Source organism: Triturus cristatus, chromosome 12, assembly GCF_964204655.1.
Source record: "Triturus cristatus chromosome 12, aTriCri1.1, whole genome shotgun sequence".
NCBI classification, from domain to species: Eukaryota; Metazoa; Chordata; class Amphibia; order Caudata; family Salamandridae; genus Triturus; species Triturus cristatus.
The window spans coordinates 365,617,265-365,631,191 of NC_140595.1; positions in this window are offsets into that span (position 1 = coordinate 365,617,265).

Genomic DNA, 13,927 nt, shown 5'->3' on the forward strand with positions numbered 1-13,927 from the left:
TCTGTGGGAAAGCATGAGAAAATAGTTTTCTCTCAAACATGATTCATGATATCACAGCAGAAGGCTTTTTCACATTGTAAAATCACCTTAGAACACACCACAATTCATAAAATACGTATGGTACCATCAACAAATGATTTATAATGTAACTAAAGTCTTAAAACCTTCTATTAACTGCAATGCTTTTTAATGAGGTGCTGTCATGTATATTGGTCCCAAGATGGCTGCCAACACTTCTTGGATGAAGTACTGACAGCCAATCAGATCTCACGATAAGATGTGTGGTTAGGCTCCGCCCAGATATATATGTGATTTTGATTTTGATTTTCTCAGGAACTACTGAACGGATTTACACCATTTAAGCAAAAGGCACGAGTCTGAACTGAGTACTACCTCTTTGCCAAATTTGGTGTAATTCCATTCAGCAGTTCGGGCTGTAGCTGCGTCAACAGGTCCTATGAGAAAATGCATGGGGAAAATGCGTTTTGGGACCCCCCTTTTTTCTCGGCCCCAGCTTGACGAATCACCGCGAAAATTTCAGGATAGGAGCGGACCGGAGCCGGGCAAAATTTTGGAAAATTTCGCAAAGATTCATCAATCGGCGCCAACGGTATTCCAAATAGAATGTTGCGGATTTCCTATGGAAAATAGGTCCTAACTATAACTACTTACTGGCGACTGCCAGTAGGTAATATATATATATGTATTCACTGTAAAAACCATAGGTTTCAGGTGCGTTACAGTTAATTGGACATTTCTCTCGTACAAAACCATTGAAATTCCCCTGTTATAGTTAGTTCAGCTAACTTTAACTCGCGCGACCGCAATGCACTGCTGATGATGTCACATATTACATCACTCATGACATGATCAGTGACATCACTCATGACATCACCTGTAACCAACTAGCCCACCAGGTACCTCCAGTAAGCACCACCTTTTTACAACACTCTGCATTGCAGCTCCCTGGCGCATACTGGAGGTACCTGGTGGGCTAATTGGCCCCCAGGGGACCGCAGGATTGAAGAGGAATTAATTTCCCAACTTAAAACGCGCCACAGGGTGTGTTTGCACACGTCACCTCAGGCCCCGCCCCTTTCCTTCACTATTGTACAAATATTCCTCTAAAATCAGCCGAGCTACGAATTCCAATTTACTCTCCTGTTATCAGGAGAGAACCCAGTGCTGCATCTTTCAGCCCAACACTGATCCTGAAAAGTAATTCTAAGCGTACTTACCAGTAACTTGTATTTCCTTCCACAGGAATCCATTGTCTGGTTTTCAGCAGAAAAGTTTGTCTATTTTCACAAACTAAAAATATTCCTAAAAAATCGTCTGTATGACTTAAACACATTCTTTCAACTGTTTACAGGAGATGCACCAGTGCTGGATCCAGGATCCACCACTGAGTAAGAAAAACTAACGATAACACTACTTACCTGCTAAGTGAATATTCTGCCATAGGATAACATTAGTGATTGTATGTGAAAACATTTCTAAGTGTCAACTTTTAAAATACAATAATATTCCTTAAAAATCACTACTGTAACCGAAACGCTTTTACTCAACTGTTTACAGGAGATGTCCAAGGACTGAATCTAGGATCCAGTCCTGTGGTTAGAAAAGTAATCCATAAAGTAACTAATTGCATTTGACTAGAAATTCACATAGAGCTCAATGTTGCATTGTGTTTGAAATTGTGTTGCCCATTGCAACAACTGTAACTACTGTACTTAAAATTCTATTGCCTATTTGCAAAGTATTTAAACTAAAGTAATTCATTCTGAGAAAGTATATTTTGTATTGTAATGCATAATGTAATTAAAAAATTAAAATATCTAAATATAGTTTAAAAAATGTAGTAAATCGGTATAAAAAAAATCAGTATAACAAATAATACATAAAAAATTGTCATTTACAAAACCTTTGAAATTCACTTAAAAAATCATAGGTTTCAGGCCTGATATAGTTAGGAATTAGCATTTAAAAAACCTTTGAAATTCACTGAAAAACCATAGGTTTCAGGCTTGATATAGTTAGGAATTAGCATTTAAAAAACCTTAGAAATTCACTGAAAAAACCATAGGTTATAAGGGTGTTATAATTAGCTGGACAATTCACTCGTACAAAACCATTGAAATTCCTCTGATATAGTTAGTTGTACTAACTACATCTCACGCGTCCGCAATCCACTGCTGATGATGTCACACATTACATAATTCATTACATGGTCAGTGACATCACTGATGACATCTCAAATGACACCACTGATGACATCACTGAAGACATCATCCACGTGACAATCAGACACACCTCATCATACACTAATATAACCTTTCATCACTCACTGTAAAATACAGAGTGCCATATTTGAAACCATTGACACACCAATACAAGTTTCTAAACACCCACTCAGGGATTCCTAGATCTATACACACATCTAATCACTTACCTATAGATTCACTCATACATGCTGTCAATAATCAATAGAACACTATCAAATATACTTATACACCTATATCGACATTACACACCAGCACACATCCTAATCACTTATGAAGTCATCCTACTCACTTATGCAAACAATAGATCATACTTTTACTTAGCTAAACACTTATACAAACACCACTTCATCTATTCATATAGATAGTAACTCATACATAGTGTGTTATAAAATCACTATTACAAGTACACAGTTATCCATACAGTCACTCATACAATCACTGAGTCTGACAACTGACACACACACTGGCTTTTATTTTTCTAGTGTGTTGGATATGTACCATTGAGACATATGTTTGCTCATCACCACACCCATTAAGATATTCACTCACCCAAACAACTGGTATAACATCTAGTTTTAACTTCATATACCTACTGAATCAACTATTTATACAACTTTGGGCTGTCACACACCCCCCACCGAACCACACACACATTCACTCTCCCATACAAATACTCAGTTAATTAATCAATAACTATAATAATAATATAGACTTTCACGTAGCTAGTAACCAACTGGTGCAGCAGTTTACACAACAACTGACAAAGTGATACAGATATTCACACAGTTTAGTCACTATCCAATATATTTAGTGAGACACTACAAGTTAGTCAAGTATACAGTCAATCACACTGCTACTAAATCCTCCATCCGGATATTTATATTTAGATATCCACTCATTCTTCAATGCAAATTGATATATATATATATATATATATATATATAATACATATTTAAATAACGAACCAAACCACATTTACTGGATGATGTCATCAGTGATGTCATTTGAGATGTAGTCAGTAATGTCACTGACCATGTCATGAATGATGTAATATGTGACATCATCAGCAGTGAATTTCGGGCGCGCGCGATGTAGTTAGTACAACTAACTATATCGGAGGAATTTCAATGGTTTTGTAAATGGCATTATATTTTTTCTGCCGGATTCATGAATCCAGCGCAAAATCGGCAGAAAATATTTTAGAAAATGCTTTTTTTGGCCCAGGGGTCCTTGTGGGACCACCTGAGCAGGCCTAGGGGGTCAGAGTGTTTCTACCCTGCCCCATTTTCTAGTTTTTTATGCTTTTTTTACTGTTTTGTGACTCGGTTTTACAGAGTCACAAGATGGCTGCCAACACTTCCTGGTTGGAGTTTTGCAGCCAATAAAAATGAAGCTTGTGCTTGGGAGAGTTCGCGAACCCTCCTTGGCCATCAGATATCGATATTTTTAGAATTTTAATTTCTCAGGAACTACTGTACGGATTTACACCATTTTTAAAAAAGCACACTTTCTGAACCAAGACCCGAATTTGGTGAACTTTCTGTTCAGCAGTTCGGGCTGTAGCTTTGTCTAAAGTTCCTATGGAAATTAACCTGGAGAAAATGCGTTTTGGAACTGCCCTTTTTTCTCAGCCCTCATTTGACGAATTACCCCGAAACGATTAAAACAGGAGCTGACCTGACCGAACCATTAGTTTTGAAAATTTCATGAGGATTTGTCAAACGGCGCCAAAGATATTTGCGGAAGAATAAACGCTTTTTGAATAGAAACGAGGTCCTAACTATAACTACCTTCTGGTGACTGCCAGTAGGTAATATATATATATTACCTACTGGCGGTCCCCGGGGCTTTAGAAATGAAGGGAGGGGGGCTGTGTACTCCCCTCCAGGAGCCCTTGATGGCCCTGGGGACCGCCCCAGGGCCGGCTTCTGCAATGTCGCAGGGTACCCACCCCCGGGACATTGTTGTTTGCTATGGCAGGGCGGGAGCCGTGCTGCTCTGCTTTGCTTGACTGAAGCAAGAGTAGGTAAACCTGCTCTTGCTTTAAAGAAGCAAAGCAGATTGCTTTTGCACAAGGGGAGCTTCATATCTGCAGCTCCCCATGTGTAAAAGTAATGCTGGCTCCCCCAGGAAGCGGGGAGCCGGTGGAACCGTAGAGGCATTGGGCCCCCCCCACGGTCCCCAATGGAGAGGCCAGGCCCAGGGGGATGCGGTCCTCGGGGACAGAAGTAGCCCGGGGGCACACGGCCCCCTTCCCTCTAATAAGAAAAAGGAGAGCCCGCCCCGGGGGATGGGGTCCGCGGGGCTATAATTGACCTGAGAGGGGGGCACGCGGCCTCCCTCCAAATAATAATTAAAAAATTAACAAAAAGTCTGGCCATGACCCAGGGATGAGGTCCCTGGGGCTGAAATTGGCCTCGGGAGGGGGGCCACGTAGCCCCTTCCCGATTTAAAAACATTTATATTAAAAGGGGTCAGGCCATGGGGGATGGGGTCCCCAGGGCCCCAAAAATGTAAAAGAAGGGGAGGCACACAGCCCCCCTTGTAAAAAAATATATATAAAAAAAAGCCAGCATCTAGCCAGAGGCCACGCCCCCTTTCTCCACCACTCTGCAAACGCGCCCCCTGGTGAGTTGTTAGTTGGAGAATTAATTCCCCTTGAATACTGAGGGTCCCTGGGGGCCAACAAGCCCACCAGGGTCTTCCAGTATGCGCCACAGAGCTATGTTTCAGAGAGGTGCTCTGAGGCCATGCCCTTTTTCACACCACTCTGCAAATGCGCCTCTTGGCGCACTGCTGGTAGGGCGATGAGGTTCTTTTGTGTCCTGAGGACCTCAGGACACAAGTGGACTTTTTCCCCTAAGCAGCAGTGCACCAAGAGACCTGTGTGCAGAGTGGTGTAAAAAAGGTCGTGGCCTCGGATCACCTCTCTGCAATCCAGCTGTGTTGCACTTACTGGAGGTACCTGGTGCGCTAGTTGGCCTCCAGGGACCCTCAGTATTGAAGGGGACTTAATCCCCCAACTTAGAACGCTCCCGGGTGCGTGTTTGCAGAGTGGTGGAGACAGGGGGGTGACCTTTGTCCACGTCTCAGCAATCCCACTGTGTGGGGATTACTGGAGGTAAGGAGTAGGCTAGTTGACCCCTAAAGGACCCCCAGCAGCAAAGGGGACTTCAATCCCCATCCAAAAGCGTGCCAGGGAGTGCGTTTGTAGAGTGGTCGGCAAAGGGGCGTGGCCTGCTACGAGTACTTACCAATGCTGCTGTGTGGGACTTACTGGAGGTAATAGGAGGGGTAGTTGGCCTACAAGGATGTCCTTGGGGGCCAACTACCCCTCTTGTTACCTCCAGTAAGTCCCACACAGTGGGATTGCTAAGCCGTCTTTGGAGGCCAAGCCCCCCTTTCTCCACCACTATACAAACATACCTCCTGGCAGGCTATGGGATGGGGTATAAAAAACAATTTACTCCTGAGGGAGTTTGGGGGCCAAGAAGCCCTCCTGGTACCTCATGTTAGCCCTGCGCAGCAGAATTCCCGAGCGCTGGTTGGAGGCCCCGCACCCTTTCTCCACCACTCTGCAAATGTGATTTCTAATTAAAGAAGCATCTTTCTGCACCTCTGACTTTCAGGTACTTTTAATACCCCTGCTCTATTATATACTATGGCCTGCCAGAGGAGGTCATGCAAATCACAGGGGTACCCCAACCCATAGTGTACCCTAGTGTATGTAGGTGTTTTCACTGTATTCTAAGCGTCCTTTAGCATAGCGCTGGCTCCGGGCCTTCTTAGTCAGAGTCAGTTACCACCAGTACCATCAGCAAAACATTGGGGGCACAGGATGACTTTGCAGCAAGGCCTCTTTCTGCACCTCTGTTGGTTCTTTCTGCATATCTCTTGCTTCTTTCTCCACCTTTCTCTGTCTTTCTTGACTTCTGTTGCCTCTTTCTGCATTTCTCTTGCTTATTTCTGCGCCTTTCTTCCTCTTTCTTCACATGTCCTACCTATGTAGGTATAGTTAGAAATTAGCATTTAAAAAACCTTTGAAATTCACTGAAAAAAACATAGGCTTCGGGGACGTTATTGTTAGAAATTAGCATTTAAAAAACCTTTGAAATTCACGGAAAAAAACATAGGTTTCAGGGACGTTATAGTCAGAAATCAGCGTTTAAAAAACCTTAGAAATTCAATGGAAAAGAAAATGTGGTCGTTAAAGTTAGTTCAGCTAACTATATCTCGCGCCCTTCAATGCACTGCTGATTATGTCACATATTTCATCATTCATGACATGGTCAGTGACATCACTGATGGCATCTCAAATGACATAACTGATGACATCACTGATGACATCATCCACGTGATAATATGATGCAACTCCTCACACCCTAATATAACCTTTGATAGATCCACTCTAAAATACAGACTACCATTTTCGAAACCATAGACACACCAATACCAGTTACTAAATACGCACTCACTGATTCCTAGGTCTAGACACACATCCACTTATTCACTCATACACACATTCATACATGCAGTCACTCATCAATACATCACTATCATATGTACTCATACACCTATACAGACACTCACACACCACCACTCACCCATAGAGTAACTCATCAATGTAGTCAGTCATGCAAAGAATCAATCACACTCCCATTTACTCACCTATACAGTTATATACACACCACCTCACTTATTCATACATATAGTAACACATACTCTCTTATACAATCACTGATACAAGCACACACTCATCCATACAGCACCTATCACAATCACTCACTCTCACATATAGTCATTTATATACTTCAAAACTCACATACACTGCCTTTCACATATATTGTTCTTCACACATGTTCCACTGTGACATCCATTCATTCAAAAACACACCCATACACATACTCACCCACCCATACAGCCCCTCAAAGATGCACTCTTGAACCCATACATCCAGTGAATAACCTATGCACAGAGTCACACATCTCTCACCCACCCACACAGTCACTCAGGCACCAATACATATACTCTGACAACCAATCAATAACTCATATAGACACTCATGTAGCTACTCACAAACCAATGCAACCGCTTACACACCATCTGACAGATTGATAAAGACATTAACACAGTTTAGTCACTAACCCATGCATTCACTAACACACTCACTTATACAGACAGCCACACACCTACTAAATATTCAGACACGTATACACCCACTCTTTCTTCAATACACCTTGGCATATATATATATATTATCTACTGGCGGTTGCCAGTAGATGGTTATAGTTAGGACCGAGTTCCCATAGGAAATCTGAAAATTCTATTTTGAATAACTTTGGCGCCGGTTGACTTATCTTCGTGGCATTTTCAAAACTAATGGGGCGCTCCGCTCAGCTCCTACCTTGAAAGTCTCGGGGTGATTCGTCAAGCGGGGGCTGAGAAAAAAGGGGGTCCCAAAACGCGTTTTCCCCATGCATTTTCCCATAGGACCTTTAGTCCAAGGTACAGCCCGAACGGCTGAACAGAATTACTTGAAATTTGGCAAAGAGGTAGTCCTCAGGTCAGGCATGTGCCTTTCGCATATATGGTGTCAATCTGTTCAGTAGTTCCTGAGAAAATCAAAAGTAAAATCACATACATATCTGGGCGGAGCCTAACCACACATCTCATCGTGAGATCTGATTGGCTGTCAGTACTTCATCCAAGAAGTGTTGGCAGCCATCTTGGGACCAATATACATGATAGCACCTCATTAAAAAGCATTGCAGTTAATAGAAGGTTTTAAGACTTTAGTTACATTATAAATCATTTGTTGATGGTACCCTACTCATTTTAGGAATTGTGGTGTGTTCTAAGGTGATTTTACCATGTGAAAAAGCCGTCTGCTGTGATATCATGAATCATGTTTGAGAGAAAACTGTTTTCTCATACTTTTCCCACAGAGGTTTGGAAGGTGATCTATAAGCTAAACTGAGAGCATATTTTCTGTAAATTCACATTATCTTTCTCAGTCATGTGAGAATGAAGTCTGACATTCTCAGTAAAACATGTACATCCAACAAGGGCAGAGACTGTCAGTTGAGTCCTTTGTGTTCTACTGCAGCTTCCCAGAGTGCTCTAAAGAACAACTAGAGCGCTAACAGTCTTACTTATGACAAAAGTATGGCACACCTGAAGCCATCTTGATTGGAATAAAGTGGTAACACTTAAAACATTTAATTTACAAAGCAACAAAATGAGGGGGTTCATTTTGCCATATAAATTATGATTAGTGCTGCAGAAAGAAAAACTAGGGCACATTTTGACTTCTGAAATCCTCTTTTATTTCGTAAAAACATTCTGACATGCAGACTGAAACATGCACTTTAAATACCAGCAGCAGACTTGCCTGGTGAGCAGTAGCTTTACTACAGTGATCTAATGAGCAACTAGAGTGCTAACATTCAGAATTTATGGAAAATGTGTGACACATCTGAATGCCTTCTTGATGGAATCAAAGTTAAAAACTGAAAGTATTTCCTACTGAGGAGACTGCAGTAAATGAGGAAATTAGGAAACTTCATAACAAATAAATCTCCCAAGATGGCCACCAGAGACAAAAGAGCCCAAATGTAGCCCAAATATCACCCAGATGTAGCCCAAGTATAGCTCAATGACAGAATGTCCCAGAGTGTTCTTAAGAACAACTAGAGCGCTTACTGTCTTACTTATGACAAAAGTATGGCACACCTGAAGCCATCTTGATTGGAATAAACTGGTAACACTTAAAACATTTAATTTAAAAAGGAACACAATGAGGGGGTTCACTTTGCCATAGAAATTATGATTAGTGCTGAAGAAAGAAAAATTAGGGCACATTTTGAGTGACTTCTCAAATCCTCTTCTATTTCATTAAAAAATTCTGATATGTAGACTGAAACATGCTTTTCTAATACTAGCAGCAGACTTCCGTGGTGAGCAGTAGCTTTACTACAGTGATCTAATGAGCAACTAGAGTGCTAACATTCAGAATTTATGGCAAATGTGTGACATATCTGACTACCTTCTTGATGGAATCAAAGTAAAAAACTGAAAGCATTTCCTACTGAGGAGACTGCAGTAAATGAGGAAATTAGGAAACCTCATAACAAATAAATCTCCTAAAATGGCCACCAGAGACAAAAGAGCCCAAATGTAGCCCATATATCACCCAGATGTAGCCCAAATGTAGCCCAATGACAGAAGTGTGCAAAACACTTATTTTTTGTGTATTTGCAGTTTTATATAGTGCAGACTTGTCAGGTATTGGAGTGCTTTACATGAACATTGGTTACATCACACAAGATCAAATTCATTTTGGTAGTAGACATGGGGAGATTAAGTGATTTGACCAGAATCACAGAATGTTGAGCTGAAGCAGAAACTCCAACCTGGTTCCCCAGTTGCAAAGTCTGCAGCTCTGGAAGTAACACCACACCCTCTCCCCTTGGATGCAACATTTAATCAAGTGGTCAACTGGATAAAAAAACTAAGATTACAAATAATTTAAAAGTTCTTTGTCGCTATTTGAAAACTCAGAAAATATGTCCTCATTTTAGTGTTTTAGAGCACTAACCATAATTTTGATGCAAATAAGACCCTCTCATATATGTAATTTCTAAAGGAAATGCTCTAGGCATTACAGTTTTGATTACATCAAGATGACGTCAGGCATTCCACACTTTTGTAATAAATATAGAATGTTAGCAATCTAGTTGTTCATTGGAATACTGTTGAGAGGCAGAGGCCAGGGGCACGGACTCTGAAAATTGAAGGCAGGTAGGAGAGTGCAGAGGCAACAATTTGACCACACTAGGCAGGCAGGAAGAGCAGTGGCAGCACAACAGACTATGGAGGGCAGTGGAAAGGGGGGCAGGGGCAACAAACCAACAATACAGGACTGGCAAGAGAGGCTGTGGCAATATAATAGACCATTGTGGGCAAAGGAAGAGGCAGTGGTCATACAACCATACATGCCAACAGACCCGTTTCAGCCAGGAAACGTCCAATGTTTTTAAGCTCAAATGGGCTTTACTTGATCTGTTTCCTGTCTACAATCTTCTCTTTTTCAATGTAACTCAAAGGGGAAAATCAATACCCCAGTTTTATTTCAAAATCTCCCTCTTACTAAGTTCAAAATGTTCGCAAGTATGGTACATTGGATCATGGTAGGCAGGAGGAATTGGGGTAGGGACATGGACTCCGATAACAGAGGACAGGAGGGACATTGAGAGGTGCACCAAACTGACCCTACAGGGCAGGCATCAGGGTTTGCAGCAGCACAATACACCACACAGGGCATGGGGGACGGGAGTGCAGCACAACAATCCATAGAAAGCAATAGGGAGGGGACAGGACCATGCACATGGACAACAGACAACAGAGGGGAAAGAGACAATGGTAGCTAGCTGACCATAATGGACAGACATGAGAGAAAGCTGCAGCATAACAGACCATAAAGGGCAGGAGGGATGGATCAGGGGCATTACAATGGAACCGACAAGCCAGGAGGGAGGGAATAGGGGTCTGCACATGGAAACAGAGGGCTGGGGGCAAGGGGGCAGGGCAGGAGCAGCAAGATGACCATGGAGGTCAGGCAGGATGGGCACTAGAAACAAGACACACCATGGAGAGCAACAGTGAGACTATGATGGCATACACACAAACCATGGAGGGAAGGTGGGAGGGGGTCAGGAGCAGCTAGCTGACCACACAGGGAAGGTGGGAGGGGCCATGGCAGCATAGAAGACCATGCATGGCAAGCGGGAGGGTTAGTGGCAGCACAATGGCTATGATGGGCAAGAAGGAGGGTGCAGGGGCATGCACAAAGGACCATGGAGGATAGAAGGGAGGGTCAGGACCTGGGCACAGACAAGAGAGTTCAGGGGAAGGGGCCTCACAACAGACCGCAGGGGGCAGGCAGGAGGAGCAGTTGCAGCACAACAGACCAGGGAGGGCAGAAGGGTGTGGCAGTAAAATGGGCCATGGAGGACAGGAGGAAGGAGATAGGGGAATGGCATGTGGACAGGCAGGGTGGAGGTGGCAGGGACAGGTTACAGTCATCTGACAATGCTAGGCAGGTGGTAGGGGAGTGGCAGCTCAACAGAACACTCAGAGTAGATAGGAGTGGCAGGTCCATGGAACATGGTGGGCAAAAAGGATGGAGCAGGGGCATGCACAAAGACATCCGAGGGCAGGGGGAAGGAGAATAGGGGCAGCAAGCAAAGCACAGAGGCTAAGCAGGAGGTCAATGATGGGCCATAGAATTGGGCAATGGAGGGCAGGATGAGTGGACTGGTATATCATGCTAAATGTAGGGCAGTGGCAGCACCTCAGACCATGCATGCAGGAAGGAGGGAGGAGGCTAGTCCATGGATTCAGACAACGGAGGATAGGGAGGAGGTGGATGGGGCAGCAAGCTAACTGTTCATAGAAGGTGGGCATTAGGAACTTTATTGTTTTTAAAATGTGTGTCTGTGCGAACTACTTAAAATATGAAAAAGTATGCAGCATAATCTCACTTTTATTCAGGAAGAAGAGGACGTTTGGGACTGTGACTCCGGGCTCACTTGGCAGAAACATCCCGTGACCCTCCACCCCCATCGCAAAATGTAATGCCCGTGAAAAGGGTAGGTGGACGCAGTGTTATATAGAACATAGTCCTGAGATCACGATTGAAAATGAAAACTAGATATAGTATATGGTATAAACTATGCACCAAAAAGTGTGATATAAGATGAACCGGGTTCGTGAAATATAATATGCAATACATTGTGCACAATGACAGATTCATTGGAGAGCGCGAGATAGCACAGGCACCAGCGATTGCTATGTGATATGCGCCTTGGAGTGTAATATGCACAGGGCAGTGTTGTGTAACCTAAGTAGTCTCTAAAGTTGTAATATAAAATATGTGCTGGGTAGTGTAACATTGCATATGCACTGTGACAAAGATATGGATCCCAGATTGTAATATGTATGGCATAGTGCTGTGCTTTATAACATAGGCATCGAGGAAGGCACGTTAGATGGGGCAATATAACCCGTGCGAAGGCAAGTGTGGCATGACATATTCACGGGGTGGTGTTACAGTGCACATGGGCTAGAGAGTGTCATAGCATACGCACTAGCTGGTGGAATACAACACAGAGGTGTGTGGCACTCGGCGGGCACTGGTGGGTGTAACACAGCATTGGGCTCAGCCAGGAGCACGCTGTGACTCTCAAGTGAGGTTTGTCTCCTTTCCAGAGAGTAAAATAAAAAGTATTACACATCCGGCGGTGGATGTGTGTTTTATTAACCGTGTGGTGGTTTCTTGCATAGTTTGGTCGAAATTTTTGTCGAATCCCCTTTAAATGGCTTGGTGTGCATGTGTATTAAATGTGCCCGTCAATAGCTACCCAGGTTTGTATAAATAAACGAAAAGGGTGTCTACTTGGAGAGTTCCCACCAGCGGGGGCGCCGGGATTAGGCACGGTAGGGTGTCAGACATGTCAGAGCTTCACTAGCGGTGTGAATACAGTCTACGTGGATTCATTGTATGCATAGTCGCCTTTTAATGAATATCACGCAAATCGTCATGGTGATAGGTACATACGGTTTGTCCAGCATGTCCTAGGTGTTTCTATAAATATATTTAAAAAAAAAAAAAACAAAGGCCGGCCCCGGGGCCATAAGTGGCCTGAGGAGGGGGGCAACACAGCCCCCCTCCTAAAGAATAAAACAAATTAAAAAAGGCCATGACCTGGGGGTTGGGGTCCCCGGGGCCGATTAAGGCCTTGGGAGGGCCAAATTAATTTTTTTCAACAAAAAACATTAGGGTGTAGGCCCTGGGGGATGGGGTCCCCAGGGCTAATAAATTAGAAAAAGAAAGGGGGCCACACAGCCCTCCTTCTTAAAAATAAATAAATAAAAGACCGGCATCGCGCCGGAGGCCACGCCCCTCCTTGCAGCACTCTGCAAACGCGCCCCCTGGCCAGTTGTAATTTGAGGAATTAATTCCCCTTCAATACTGAGGGTCCCTGAGGGCCAACTAGCCCAACAGGTATCTCCAGTATGCGCCAGGGAGCTGCGTTGCAGACAGGTGTTCTGAGGCCACGCCCCTTTTTACACCTCCATACAGCGCAGCTCTGTGGCGCTTACTGGAGGTACCTAGTGGGCTAGTATGACCCTAGGGACCCTTAGGATTCAAGGGGACTTAATCTCTCAACTCAGAACGCCCACAGGCCCTGTGGCGCATTTTTAAGTTGGGGAAATAATTCCCTTTCAATCCTGAAGGACCCTGGGGTCCAACTAGCCCACCAGGTGTTTCCAGTAAGCACCACTGCTCTGCGTTGCAGAGAGGTGGTGCAGGCCGTGCCACTTTTTACACCTCTCTGCAACGCAGCTCTGTGGCGCTTACTGAAGGTACCTAGTGGTCTAGTTGAACCCTAGGGACCCTCAGGATTCAAGGGGACTTAATCTCCCAACTTAAAACGGCTACAGGGAGTGTTTACACAGTGGGGAAGGGAGGGGACGGGGCATGAGGTGACGTGTTCAAACACGCCCTGTGGTGTGTTTTAAGAGGTAGTTTTAATCCCCTGCCCTATTATATACTAGGGGCTTACAGAGGAGGTCATGCT